Source organism: Nycticebus coucang, chromosome 12 (genome assembly GCF_027406575.1).
Source record: "Nycticebus coucang isolate mNycCou1 chromosome 12, mNycCou1.pri, whole genome shotgun sequence".
NCBI classification, from domain to species: Eukaryota; Metazoa; Chordata; class Mammalia; order Primates; family Lorisidae; genus Nycticebus; species Nycticebus coucang.
Window position 1 is genome coordinate 104,274,990 of NC_069791.1, and position 14,289 is coordinate 104,289,278.

Consider the following 14,289-nt stretch of genomic DNA (forward strand, 5'->3'; position numbering starts at 1 on the left):
CTGAGAACTGCAAAATTTTCTGTGTTAAGAGTCAAGCTCAGGATCAAATTTCTGGATTGATTTTAAAGGTAATTTTCATATTTAATTATTTATAGACAAACAGTTTTCAATCATTTGTTTTTTGAGTACAACTGATCCGTACAAGCTGTTTGTTGACCTATGTCTAGGTCATGGGCAAACAAGGCACGAAGTATGAGAAAAATAAATGACTGAAATATTTGTCAGGCCTGAGGACATCTTGCTTTTGGTAAATGAGGAAAGATTAGTCATATTCTAAGGGTTTGATTTAACGTGTCCTTGGGGGAACTTCATTGACAAATTTCCATCACAAGTCTTGCAGCCATCTGAAAAGTTTCACCATGACCTTCCCTTCAACTAGGTGCTTTGTGCTTATTCCTACCTGTATTTATTGTCAATTTACCCTCTTGGGATGACTAAGCAGCCTCTATCTTTGATTAAGTTGTTAGTCTTTGAGCGAGCATTAATACACAGTGTAATTTTAAATGGTTGGAATGATGATTAGATAGTTTGAAGATGAAGTCAACTGTCTATGAGCTATAGACAAAGGATTTAATTCGATATTTGAAGAACCTAATTACCTTTGCATGGGTCATAGCCTCATTTGTCAGGGTTTATTTTATTTTATTTATTTATTTTTTTTTATTATTATTATTTTTTTAATTTGAGACAGAGTCTCACTCGGTTGCCCTAGGTAGAATGCCCTGGGGTCATCATAGGTCACAGCCTCAAACTCTTGGGCTCAATCCATCCTCCTGCCTCAGTCACTTAAGTAGATGGGACTACAGGCATCTGCCACAACGCCCAGTTAATTTTTCTATTTTTGGTAGAGATGAGGTCTCGCTTTTTGTCAGGCTGGTCTTGAACTCCTGAGCCCAAGAGATCCACTTGCCTTGGCAACCCAGAGTGCTAGAATTACAGGTGTGACCCTCCAACACAGCCTGTTGTTTATTTTTAAATAAACTTAGAAGTAGATGTAATTCATTTTGTGGGCAATATTAGGGCCACTCATTAGCCATCATTCCATACCCTTAATTGGTGGGCAAACACTCTTTAGGTTTATAGCCAGTATCTAGAAATTATGTGCCCTTTTTGAATTCAAAGCTAGAGGAAGAAGTTAGCTAATCTCTGTTAACAGAGGATTCATAAATGGTTCAGTGTTAGAACTGGAAGGAGCCAAAGAATTCACCTAGTCTAATCATTGCCAGTTCATTGCACATATGTAAAAAGGTCACAGAGGCCAGAGGTTGGAAACACAAATACTCTCAGATCCAGGCAAATAACATGCACATTCAAAAGTGATCTGCTCATTTTAGAGATACAGGTAAAATAAATAATTTACTCCATTAATATAGGGATTATAAAATTATAAACAAAGCCATGTAACCCTTTGATGGGGACCCAGTAGGTTTGAGAACATGTGGTTCTCCCAAAGGAAGTGGTCCCTATCAGCCTATCCAATCATTGCAATTTTGGCTTTCTGAACCGCTATTATAACATCTTTTGAGGTTTTCTTTTTTTCTTCTCAAGTGTAAGCAGCAATTTGGAATTTTATATGTCCTCTTGTTTTAGTCACTGTTGTTATCTGCCTGTCTGCTTAGCCACTGAAGGTACTGAGGTTATGACGCCCGACTTAATCATGGAAACTTTTAATAATCAAGAGGTAAAATTAGGAACTTTAACGTTCTGAGGGGCTCTACATCTCAGGTTTATAAAAGAGACAGCTTGGATGCTTCAGTGTGACAGTGCAGAGATTTGTGTAATATTAGAGCTGGGAATGACCATCTGCCTGCCTGCTTCATTCAGGAGTGGTGCTAAGGCTCAGATCAAGAAAGTGACCTGCTCAAGTCACCCCGTGTCACAGTAGGACCCAGAATAGGTCTGTCCTTCAGGAGAATCTCCCTGCACCATGTCCTTGTCTGGGTAGGGAACTTCATCTGACAATCCTTTTTTAATCGCCTGGATTCTATAGCGGTTTTCAAAAGCCACATCACTTCAAAAGTTATCTCTGCATTGAAATAAAGGTCTGATGATTTGCTTTTAGGAGTGTGTTGAGCTGTGCAATACGAGACTCCAATGCACTTCACTAGCCTCATTTGTTTTCAAGCCAGAGATTTCAGCCACCAGTGGACCTTATTCTCACAAAGACTTCTAGACTTCAACAGAAGGTCTTCATTTTGTTTAACTTAACACCTACAGCTTCTGGGACTGCAAATTCAGTGGTGTTAGGTGTTCCTGCCAGCCCCAGGCCCTAGGTCAGGATGCACTAACTAGGGGGTCTGGGTTTGCATCTGGAAGGAATTTGTAGCCTGCCACATTGGCACATTGTAGAGCTTTGACCCAGAGCCAGGTCTAGTCACTGCACAAGCCCTGCAGGTGCACAGAAGCTGGGTTCTGCCTCCTGTGGAAGGAAACCAGACTCTCAGGAGGCAGGCGAGCCAAGCAGCATGGTGTTTCCCACAGAGACTTTCATGGGCTTTCTGACTTCTGGGCTTCAGAGAGAAGGTCATTACAACTGAGAAGCCATCTCTCTGGCATCAGGAACAGAACATACCTGGGCTTGAGGACCTGACTTTTATGTGATCTCAGTGTCCTTGGGATGGAAGTTACACGGGCAAGTTCTTTCTGCAGTAAACTAAGGTTTTCAGACTGTACATCTCCGAAAAACCCGGGTCAGGAGGACCAATGTTCTTTGAAGGCTTAAGGGCTGAAAGTTTGTTTTGGAAGTAAAAAGGCAGTTTTCTTATAAAGGGTAGGAGGGAAGATAAATGTATGTATCCAATTCAAACATTATGGGCTACTTTGGTCTTTTAAAAGGAAGCAATGTTAAGTGTGCATTCTGCCTGGAATATAGGAAAAATCAAATAAAAATTTCTGGGACTGAAAGGAAGGGAAGAAAGAGGAAGCAGCTGTCATTAATGTGTGGACTAAGTAAAACTAGCCCCCAGTGAGCCCACAGCAGGTCCCCTCTGCAGGGGCACAACAAGCTTCATGAAGGTGCCCTGATGGTACCTTCACAGCGTCCAGAGGAGGGAGGTGCCATAAGTAACCCCTGATTACTCAGGTCAGAAGACCATAGGATAGAGAAAGCAAGTGTAATGTGCAAGGTCATGATGACATTGATGAGGGCAGATCCACCCTCTTACCCACTCCATGCTACGGTCCTCTGTGCACCAGGCATGATGGCGTGCGCTGTCTTCACATGGAATAGACGGGGTGATGCTGAAATTACAGAGGAGGAAACTGAGGCACAGGGGTTAAATGAATGCAAAGATAGATCTGGTGGAGGCCAAACCCACTCTGTGTGATTTCCCTGCCTGTAGTTTACTTAAATAAGTAAAGTAATAATAATTACTGCTAATAATTTCAATCATGATAATATCCTAATGGACAAATACCTTAACAGTCCTGTAATTCTATGTAGCTCTGAGCTACCTCAATTTATAAAACCAAGCGCGCACACACACACGCACCTTCCACCCCAACCTGCCCTTCTCACAGTGGCATCCAATGGTCCCATGGAGTGAAGGGGCTTTCAAACTGTTTCAGAAGCTGGTAAGAGGAAGCCTGGATTTCCCAGAGATACTTGCTACAAGGAAATCGCTAATTATAACCCAAATTGTATTTGACTTCTGCATCTTTGCTTCACATTGTAACACTATAATTCAAATAGATTGTTCCCTGGCCTTTTTTAGGGGGAGAAATTAACTACCTTTTTTTTCCCCCCCAAAGAAAAGCAGTGGTAGTAGCAGTGCTCCAATGACAGGAGGTGGGGGTTGCCCCCCTCCCTTTTTCCCTCTAATTGGCTTGTAAGTGGCAGCTGGGTTAGCAATTATGCCAGGAGTTGCCTGGGCTTCGAGGCAGTGTCTCGGTGACACTCATCTGGTGGTTACACAAATGGGAAGGAGAGGACAGTGAATGGGGTAGATTGAGGGGGTAAACCTCAGAAAGTCTCCTTGACTCCAGGAGACAGAAGTTGGGGACAAGTGGGAGACAGGGAATTTAAGGTCAGACAATTAAGTTCACAAACTTATTCTAGAAAACAGTGCTAGGTACCTTACTTCTGAATATCACTTATGTTCCTGCAGATGTCTGTGGTTTATGATGGGGTATGTCATAAATTGAAAATGTTTTAAGTTGAAATGCATTTAGTACACTTATCAAACAGCAGAGCTTACCATAGCCTCCGTTAAATGTGCTCAGAGCACATTCTGAGACTACAGGTTGGCAAAACCCTCCAACACAGCCTATATTGTAATAAAATTATTTATTATCCTATGATTTATTGAATATTGTACTGAAAACAAAAACAACAGTACTTGAAATCAGTTTCTGCTGAATACTTCTGGGTTTTGCACTATCGTAAAGTAGAAAAGCCTTAAATTGAACGATGGTAAATTGGAACCATTTGTACTGGCCCGATTGCAACCCAAACAAGATTAGCAAATGTTCCATTCTTCTGAGGTCAAAGAGTGAACTCCACAGTGGTTCCTATTAACAGGTCAAGTAATGCTGATGTTGGGCAATGTCTTCATGACTTGAGTCCATTAATTCTAAACCTAATGGAGAGGTGGTTTTACCCTCATTTTACAGATGAGGAAAACAGAGGCTCAGAAAGGTGATATAAACTGTCCTAAATAGTGATCCCAGGGAGTGATGGATGTGGAATTCATACCACTCTTTCTAAATCACGGTAGCAACCCTTTAAACAGGTAGGCACAGGCAGCGGGGCCAGGACTCAGCTAAAATAGGTGACGGATGTCCATCTCTGAGGCCCACACATAGGATCCCTTCTCCTGTAGCTGGAGTAAGTAACTGATCTCTGAAGGCTCAGTGAGAGCCACTGATGGTCAGTTTGGGGCAAAGTCATTAAAGCAGTTTCCGTTGTTCTCATCAAATATTCATATAAGTACCACATGCTAACCAATTGCGCCACTGGAGCTCCTCTCATCAAATATTCAGAGCACTGATTTTCACCAGGCTAAGCAGAGGGAGATCTAAGGGAGGGATGGGGAAATGATGTGTTTCCTTTCCAATATGAGGACTCAGGGTAGGAGAACGCCCACCCATAGCAGGGGCAAATCCAGTGAACACGATGCGGGCACTTAATTGTAGCATAGAGTCTACTCTGAGCTGCAGATGCCTCTCCAGTCACCCTGATACATGTGTGTGGCTTCAGAAAGCCCTGAAATTGCCCTTCTCTGGCTCAGACAGTGAGCTCTGTAGGTCCCCTGAGGATTCAGTGTCCTGCCGCTGGGGCTGAGCCCTTGGTAATGACTCTGTAGACACGAGGTAATTACAGATCTGTTACTTCCCAAGTCAGGCTAAGTGGACCTCTGATTATTATTCCAAGTATAATAGGAGGATAACTAACATTGAAGGGAAATTGTACTTCTCTCTTTTATGAACCTCTTTTATATTCCCTTGTGCATGGCTATGATGCTAGGAAATCTCCTTAAACGTGATATTACTCAATGGAATACAATAATAATGCACACACCATAATGTATTGGATTGCTTTGCAAACAGCCCTTCTGAAATTGAATTTCCCATCATTTCCCTGGGCCATCCAGGGATGCTGGGCTCACGCGCCCTTTCTCTTGTTGGGCGCTTAGAATCTGACTTCACAGACACTTAGGTTTTCATAGAGATGAGCAATTGGGCCACATCGTGTTTACATCATGGTGGGAATGTTGTTCAACCAAGTTCCCAGACACCTCACTGAGTGTTCCAGCTAAGAGATGCAAGCATTTTTTGATATGTCAACATAGTTTGAATATGATCTGGGCTAGATGGCATCAGGAAGGAATCTAGCGGTGAGGGGGGTGGGCAACAAAGGCCTTCCATGCTGGAACTAAATTCTGATTATCTCCTGTAATTGCCTTTTTTGGAGATTCTGCAAATCTATATGTGTGTGACCTCTTCCCTAACACTGTCCCAGACCAGAGCTCCCTCTACATTTTATGTGTGCCTTGAATATTCACCTTTGTTTGGCATCCAGAAAATATTTATTGAACTCCTACTATGTGTCACACATACATTAATCTATTAAAGGCACAGCCAACAAATTCATAATAGTTTACAATTTAATTTTTAGTATAAAACTGTAAGTCCCCAGGGATACACTATGCCTTATTCATCTGTTTTATTCTTAAACACTCAGCCTAGGAAAAGAGAGATACTCAAAAATTGAGTATGATTTATTTATTCATGAGTACTTGTTGGGTCCCTAGTATTTGAGAGACACAGGGCAAGGTCTTGGAGGTGTAATGGTGAATAAGACAGGTAGTAGATTCTCCTTTAAGTAACTTATGATCAGCTATAAAACAGGATACAAACACAAATCATGCTCACAATTAAACACAGTCATCCCTCCATATCCACCATGTTCTACATCTCATGGAAATATGAAAATACTGTATTTTCAATCTGGTTGGTGGAATCCACAGATGAAGAACTGTGGATATGGAGGGTTGATTATAATTATATTTGTGAAAAGTTTTACAAAGAAAAGGAAATGGAGTTCTATGCAAACAAGTAATGAGGGCCATAAATCAGGGTGAAGAGTCAATGAGACTTCTTTGACAAAGTGACTTGTAAATTAACAATAAATGAAAGATATCCAGGAAAGGGGGGAATGCTCTAGGTAGGAGCAATAGCTGCAGAAGCAGGATGCAGTGGTGTGTCAGGGCCAACTTTCTCTGGCTTGTCATTGCCAATTGTATACAGGGGTGTCATGTTAGTAGCTTGTTATGTCCACGGAGAGAGTATTTACACCAGGGGCATGGGCAATGCTATGAGTCAGGACTTTTTTTATTTCGTTTTCTGGACAGCCAGTTGTTAACCAGTTACTATTACCCCAGTGGCAGAAAGGAATTTGGTATATCCAGGTAAAAGAATGGCTGGGCTGAGGGACAGGGGGAAGATGGCCCAAGTTGAGGATAAATAGGCAGTGGAAAACACTCATGTGGGCCCTCGTAGGACCTCTGGGGTGATTTTATGTTATCCTTTGCACAATCAGTGGCCTTTGGAAGATTTTATTCAAGAGAGTTCCATATAATCAGATTTGATTTTAGGAATGATCTCACTGCTATGTGTAATAGGGATTGGAAGAAAGGAATAATGAGGTTGGATGGTGCAGAAAGAACAGTTAGTAAGGTGTTAACAATGGTCCAGACAAGAGATGTCCATACAAAGTAGTCTGGTCTGGGAAATGGATAGGAGTGATTATTAAATGACTAGAGAATCTGGCAAAGCCCTTTGTAATATGCAAAATAAACACATGCACACATATGTGTCTAATTTGGGATCATATAGTCTGAAGTAACTTAATTCTCAGAATGGCCATTGAGTGCAGATAAGATGATCCTTTTCTTACAGTGAGGAAACTGAGGCTTGGAGAGTCAGCACAACTTGGTGACTTTCTCGAGGTCACATCACTGGTAAGTCTGACTCACTAAGGTTTCTTCAACCCGAACTAATACCCACAACTTTATACTTTTTCTCCTGACACTTTTTTTCTAAGGAGTTAGAAGAATGGAAAAGCCATTAAGTGTGGGACAGGGAGACTACAGAAAGATGCATCCTTGCATAGGAAAGTAGGAATCAGGAAATGTGAAATGCTAGCTTCTGACACAGTTTCACCCCAGGCTCTTATCCTTGTGTCCACTGCAGGAATGGTGTCTGGGATTAACACGGGAGCCAGACACTAACCAGACATGACCCCCCCACCCCCACCCCCACCTTGCTGCAGTTGAATTCAGACTCCAGCCTTTGGAAATTGTACATTGGAAAACAGTTCTGGATAAATTAATTTCTGTCATACATAATGCATGAGGGGAAATCCGTGGTATTTTTAAACAATGGAAATGAGAGAATCTGCTTTTTGGGCATTGATCCCAATTACATTTAGTTCAGAAAACATTTATCAACACCTACTGTGTGCCAGGTTCTTACTGGAAAACAGAGATGAGTCAGACATTGTCCGTGCCCAAGAAGAGTGAGAAATGAAGGGAGACACCCGCTGAGCCATCAGCTGTGCGTTAGACCTTGAGACTGAGGGAGGAAGGGAGTCCTGAGTGCCCTGGAGGGATGCACATCCGACAGGGAGAAACCAAGATACTCCAGAGTATGTGGGGGGGGGGGGGGGGTTCTGAAAAAGTATATCTTCTGCCTGCACTCCAGGGGCGTGTGTGTTTCCATTTGGCCTTTCCCCATCAAGAAGACCCTTGGTTAATGCCTCTGCCTTCCAACCATAGCAATGCTCCCCATGGAGCCCCCTTAGCCCAACATAGTCACAGTGCTTACTATTTCTGTAAACACCACATTTTTGCTACCTCAACTTACCCCTACCCTGTTGTCACTACTATTACTTCATATAGTGTTATTATTTAGTGGTGGGTCATGCTTTCAAAGTTATTTCTTGAGTATTTGCTATTATTTGTTAAGGCAGTGGGGATTCAGGAATAGACAAAAATAGATGTAGTTTCTGCCCTTAGAATGTTTATGTTCTTATAAGAGAGAGCCTGAAGCAGGTAAATGACAGAATGAAATCATTGTACATTGTAGTATTTGTTTTAGTTATATGTCAGTGCCTAACGAGCTACCACAAATATAAGGACTTGAAACAACCACCGTTTTTATTTGCTCACAGTTGTGTGCTTCAGGAATTTAGGTGAGGTTTACTGTACAGATCAGTTAGGTACATTTCAGCTGGTGGCTGAAGTGGGCAGGAAGTCCCAGGGCTTCCTTCAGAGGTCTAGATGTTGGTGATTGTCGATATGCTCCACCACCCCTGCTGCCTCCACTTGACTAGCTTGGGCTTCCTCACAGCATGGTTGTCTCTGTTAATCAGACTTCTTCTATGGGTATCCTCACAGCATGCACCTTACATGGTAGCTAAATTCCAAATGGATGCATCTCAAGGAATGAAAATAAAAGCCACAAATCTTGTAAAAGTTCAGCCTGGACATATACTTGGTGTTACTTCAGCCTCCATTTGTCGGTTAAAGAAAGTCATAGAGTCATCCTAGATTCAAGCTTTGACCAGGAAAGATGGCAAAGAATGTGGAACCAACTTCAATCCACCGTGATGTATTTTGTAGCAAACACATGTTGGGGTGAGAGAGAGGAGAGGGAGGGAGGGGCGTGAGAGGGGACAGCATTCTGAGAAGAGGCAAGAGTGCAAAGCCAGAAGTCCATCTCTGTATTCCCAGCGCGGCCTCCCGCACCCTTCCACCCAATTAGGACTCTCTTCTTGGAGGCGGAAGTAGGATCAAGTGTAAAGTATATGTTTTTGGACATCTGGGCAGCCCAGGTAAAATCCTATCTTTGTTAGTTTCAGCTGTGTGATTCAAAGCTAGAGATAATATAATACATCAGCTGACCTCAGCAGGTGCTGTGTGTATAGTTTTTATTTTCTTTATGTATTTACAAATGGGACCACCCAAAGTACCACATTTAAATGGATGACTTTCAGTCATTTACACAGTGGCAGTGCTCCCAGGCATTGGTTACCAAGATGAGGCACAGCACAGAGATGAGGACCCTGAGATTGTGTCCAGCCTCAAGGGCCAGCAGAGGAGCCCACTAGCTGGAGACAGAGCCCATGATAGCACCCAGCTTAGTGCACCTGCCTCCCTTAGCGCAGTTTCAAATAGGGGTCAGGAGATGAAAGGTGGGAGCGAACTCTTTATTAGAAGTGGAGGAATTTAACATGCAGGTGGATAAGAAGAGACAAAAGTCAACTCCTTCCCCACACTGGCTTATTTCTCCCTTATAGAAAAGGCAGCTCCTTGGAGCTGGGAATTCCTGGGTTCAAATCTCAGTGTTGCTGCTTATTCACTGCATGACTCTGGGAAAGCTACTGAATCCTCTTAAGCCCGGAAGAGTAGAAGGCACTCCATATTTTGCAGCTGCCTTTATTTCTGTTATTAGCACGTATGTCTTTGATTTGCCACTTTGCTGGCTTCTTGTTTTCTCATGGTCCGGGCTCAGCCAGGTAAGTGCCTTCGCTGTGGGGGGACGCTTCTCACCTCCATCTCCACCTGTCACAGGCTCACTTTGCCAGTCTAGAGCTGCCTTTCATGCGGTCCCCCAAGATTGCCATGTTGATTCATGTCTTGTACCATTTTGTTTTCTCCAGACCTGACTGTCACCCTCACTGGCAACTCCTTGGTCCCTGACTGTAGCAGTATTTTTAATTACTTGGGATAGTTTAAAATGATGGCCCATGACACCACGTGAGCGATGTGCTGGGACAGCGGGCTCCTACAGATTGCCAGAGTTCAGCTCCATACTCCTTCATGTCCTACCCGTGAGACACTTGGAAAGTAGACGTAACTGTTCTGTGTTGTTTCTAGTTAGCTATAAAATGAGGGCACTGAAGTACTTAATACAGAGGGTGCTGGTGAGAACAGTACGAGTCATTGACTGCAAAGTTCTTAGCCTGGTGCCAGACTTCAAGGACACATTCAGTGATGGAGGACTGCTTTGTCTCTGCTGTCTCGGGGGTGGTTGTTATGGATACACAAAAGCGTATTTAAACATGCTCATGATGACCACAACATCTTCAGGCTTACCATTAGTCCTTACACCTGTGTCATCTTAAGAGCGTAATGAGGCAGACTGAAAGTCAAATACCTGTGAAATGCTTTACAGAAGGGATCTTACGCAGTCATCATAGCATCAGTATTAGGCTGGTAGCAATGTTTGCATTTTGTATATTTTAAAAACTGATACTCCTAGAAGCCTTGTAACTTTTCCCAAACCCCAGACTCTTCATGGGGCCCAGGCTGGATTTATACCTGGTATGATTTCCAACTAAAGCCCCTCTGTGTAAAACCTTCTCTGGGTCCTTCAGGGACCCTTAGTTTGACCCTGGTTAATTCCATAAGTAGGCTGGCTGCCTCTCTTCAGGGGGTCAGATGAGAGACTCATCAGAATCCACCTTCCCCAAGACCGAGGGTGTTTTCTTTTAGAAGCTGCACCCCCACCTGAGAATCCAAGCCTCCAGCACTTCACAGAAACTCCTTTTCATCCCCAACTGCTGCGTACACCTTGAGCAAAAAAGATAATTCACCTTAATTACTCACCTTAATTACAATTACTTTGTACTTGTCCTTAAATACATATTTAAGGACAAGTACAAAGAAATCTCACAGAGGTTTGAAAAGAAGCCATTCAGCAAAATCACACAAGGTGCATTTTCTCTCAGGAAGAAAACTTTATCTCTGATGATTTTGTTATAAAAGGGAGCATTTACTCTTTGTTGGCTGCAAATTGAAGTTAAAGTTCCAGGCTTGTGTGCAAACACATTTCTCTCATTTGGGTGTAGCTTTAGAAGGAGCCCAGCTGATAGGAGGATCCCGCTCCCTGCTATCACATCGTCCTGTAAAGGGTTTGGTTGCCATCAGCTGTTCCTTTTTTTTTTTTTCCTTGACATATATCTTACTTGCCATGGAATGCTCACTGTCATTTAGGGCAGCGGTTCTCAACCTGTGGGTCGGAACCCCTTTGTAACAATGAAAATACGTTGCGGCATTAGGAAGGTTGAGAACCACTAATGTAGGGGGTAGGAAATACTTGCCAATTTGCTATGAAAATCCTGTTTATTCCATGTGAATAAATGTCTGGGACTGTCCCAGATATTACTATATTCATCTGGGTTTGGGGATTTTCCTTTTTCCTGCTTTTGATGTCAAAATTTAATGGCAACTTGGGAATGGTTAAAAGGGTGGGCCCAGTGGACTGGAGGGAACGCAGGCATGTGTGGTCCAGGCAGCCCTGCTGTCCCTCTCACCAACCACATCCCCGTGGGCTTGCCGCTTTCTCCGAGTCCTGGTTTTGTCCATGTGGAAAGCGATCGTGTTGTTTCTCATGAGGATCAGGTGGAATAACATGATGGCTTTGGGGTGCTTACGACATCCTCTAGGCCTGTACCTGCAAAGATGCCTTGGGTGAGTGGGTGCCCTGCGTCCCAGCACAGTGAGGGCCCTGAAGAACAGGGCCGCTGCCTGAGGTCAGAGGGTGGGACTCCACCGGTGTCTGAGGTTTCCCTTCTCTCAGGACCTGAGTTGGGAGGCGTGTGGGTGTTGGCAGCTTTGTCCCAGATGCCTGTGAGCTGTTTAGAACAGCAGTTACCTATTAGGAGATGCAAGATTTTGAGATTAAATATATTAATAACAAAAGCTGGATCTAGGACATTCTGAACTTACTCTTGTTGCTCCCAACCCCGTAGGGCACCAGACTGGGAGAGATATATACAGAGAAGAGCAGGCCAAGGGGAGACCAGATACTCCCTTTTAAATATCTACGTGAAAAGCAACTCTCCTCTGATGCAGGGACCTCTGACAAAGAGGGATTTGGAGCATGTCACGTAGACCCAAAGGCATAAACCAGAGACAGGACGTCCTCCTGGCTTGTCACCCTGGGTCCTGGCTTAGATTACCTATGTCTGTAGGTTAAATTCAAGCTTGGCTTTCCTGAATAGTTGTAAGCACAGAAGAAATAGGGGGGGAAATATAATAATGAGAGAAATAAAAAGAGGGCATAAAGGGGAGGGAAGGGCAGGGAAAGAGAAAGAGAGAAGGGCCAGCGGGGGGGGGGGGGAGAGAGAGGGTCTAGCTAGGCCCACCCATAATTTTACTCTTCTTACAAACAGCAGCAGCATCATCCACCCCTAAGCGGAGAACAGCAGGGAATGCAAGTAGCATCATTGCTGTCCGTACTGACTTTGGAAACTCAGTGGCCCTACCCGCTGTAGGTTGGATCTCAGTGAACGCTCCAGTTTCTGAACAATCACACGAATATTCACACGTCGCGAGTAGAGCGGGTGGGGGCAGGTAGATGGGGCCTGGTACTATGGAAGACCCCAACTCCTACTGTAGCCACCCAGGGTTGGTGTGTAAGTGACACAACTCACGAGCCACCGAATCTGAACCTGGGGGCAGAGCTGGTGGGAATCTATTTTTCTTTAAGGGAACCCTGCAAAGCCGACCTGACTTGAGGACTTCACACAAGGGTCTGAGAACCAGTGTTCAGTGACAGTCCCATGGCTCACCCAGACCGAAGGGGGCCACACTCCAGGAGATGTTTGGGATCTGATGGAAAATGCAAGAGCTTTTTCAAGCCTGGGGATGATATTAATAACGAGAATCCCAGCAGCTGTCATAGCCAGGACCTGTCTCAAGAACTGAGTAAAGCTGTCCTTTCCATGTTCAGATGAGACCATGGAATCTCAGAGAAGTCACATGGTGTGTGCACACACGGGAACACAGCACCTAGCTGAACCCAGAATTCATGCACCTGAAAAAATGAAGAAGATTTATTAAGGCTTTTTTAACAACCATCATTTATTGAGTACTTGCTATCAACCTGGGCAGTATATATGTGTTCTCAAGTCTTTATTTCCATTTATCTTCTCAATGACTTTACAAAACCAGAGAGAATTCTGTCATTCTTTGGAAAAGGAGCATGAGACCAGGAAAGCCTGAATGGAGCTCAGTGCTCACTCTGAAGACTGGATATTATAGTTTTTGCTTCTGTCCTTTGGAGGGGAAAGTTGCTAGCTAATGGCTCGTTTAGGGATATTATGCCCGAAAGGAAGCAGATGTTAGAGTCAGACCAACGTGTATCTGGTACTTCCTGGCTGTCACCTGGTGTGTAGAATGGGGTTAGTCGACAAGTTTCCCCCCAATTTATATATACCTGGAACCTTAGATTGAGACCTTATTTAAAAAGTAGAGTCCTTGCAAATATTATTGATTAAATTAAATGAGGTTATGCTGGACTGGGGTGAGCTCTAATTGAATGGAGTCCTTATGTGTACATAAGAAGACAATGTACAGACACACAGAGGGAAGAATGCTGTGTGACAACAGGCAGAGATTGGGGAAATTCCACAATAAACCAAGGAACACCAAGAGTTGTCAGAGGGAAGTCTGGTCAGCCAACACCTTGACTTGGAAATTTTCACCTCCAGAATTCTATGAAAGAATACATTTCTGTTGTTTTGGCTACCCTGAGTGTAGTAAGGTGTGATGGCCGTCCTAGGAAATGGATGATATACAAGATAGTTTTTTCTAGTCTTTCTTGGTTTTATAGCACTTACTGCAACTTGCAATAATTTTCTTTATTATTCTCCCTACTTAATATGGTCCATCAGCCACACCGGATTCTCTGCACCATGTTGCATTTTGTTCATCATCCCTGTGCTCTGGAAGCTTCACTCTAGTAGGGGCTCAGTTATCGTGTGTGTGTCGAATGAATGAA

The 14,289-nt window shown here is 43.6% G+C and overlaps 1 protein-coding gene across 25 annotated transcripts in view; it reads left to right on the plus strand.

The window, feature by feature from the left end:
• The window catches only part of RBFOX1 (RNA binding fox-1 homolog 1), a 2,283,260-nt gene that overhangs the window by 2,103,386 nt on the left and 165,585 nt on the right, over positions 1–14,289 (plus strand). The gene's annotated exons all lie outside the window — the stretch shown is intronic.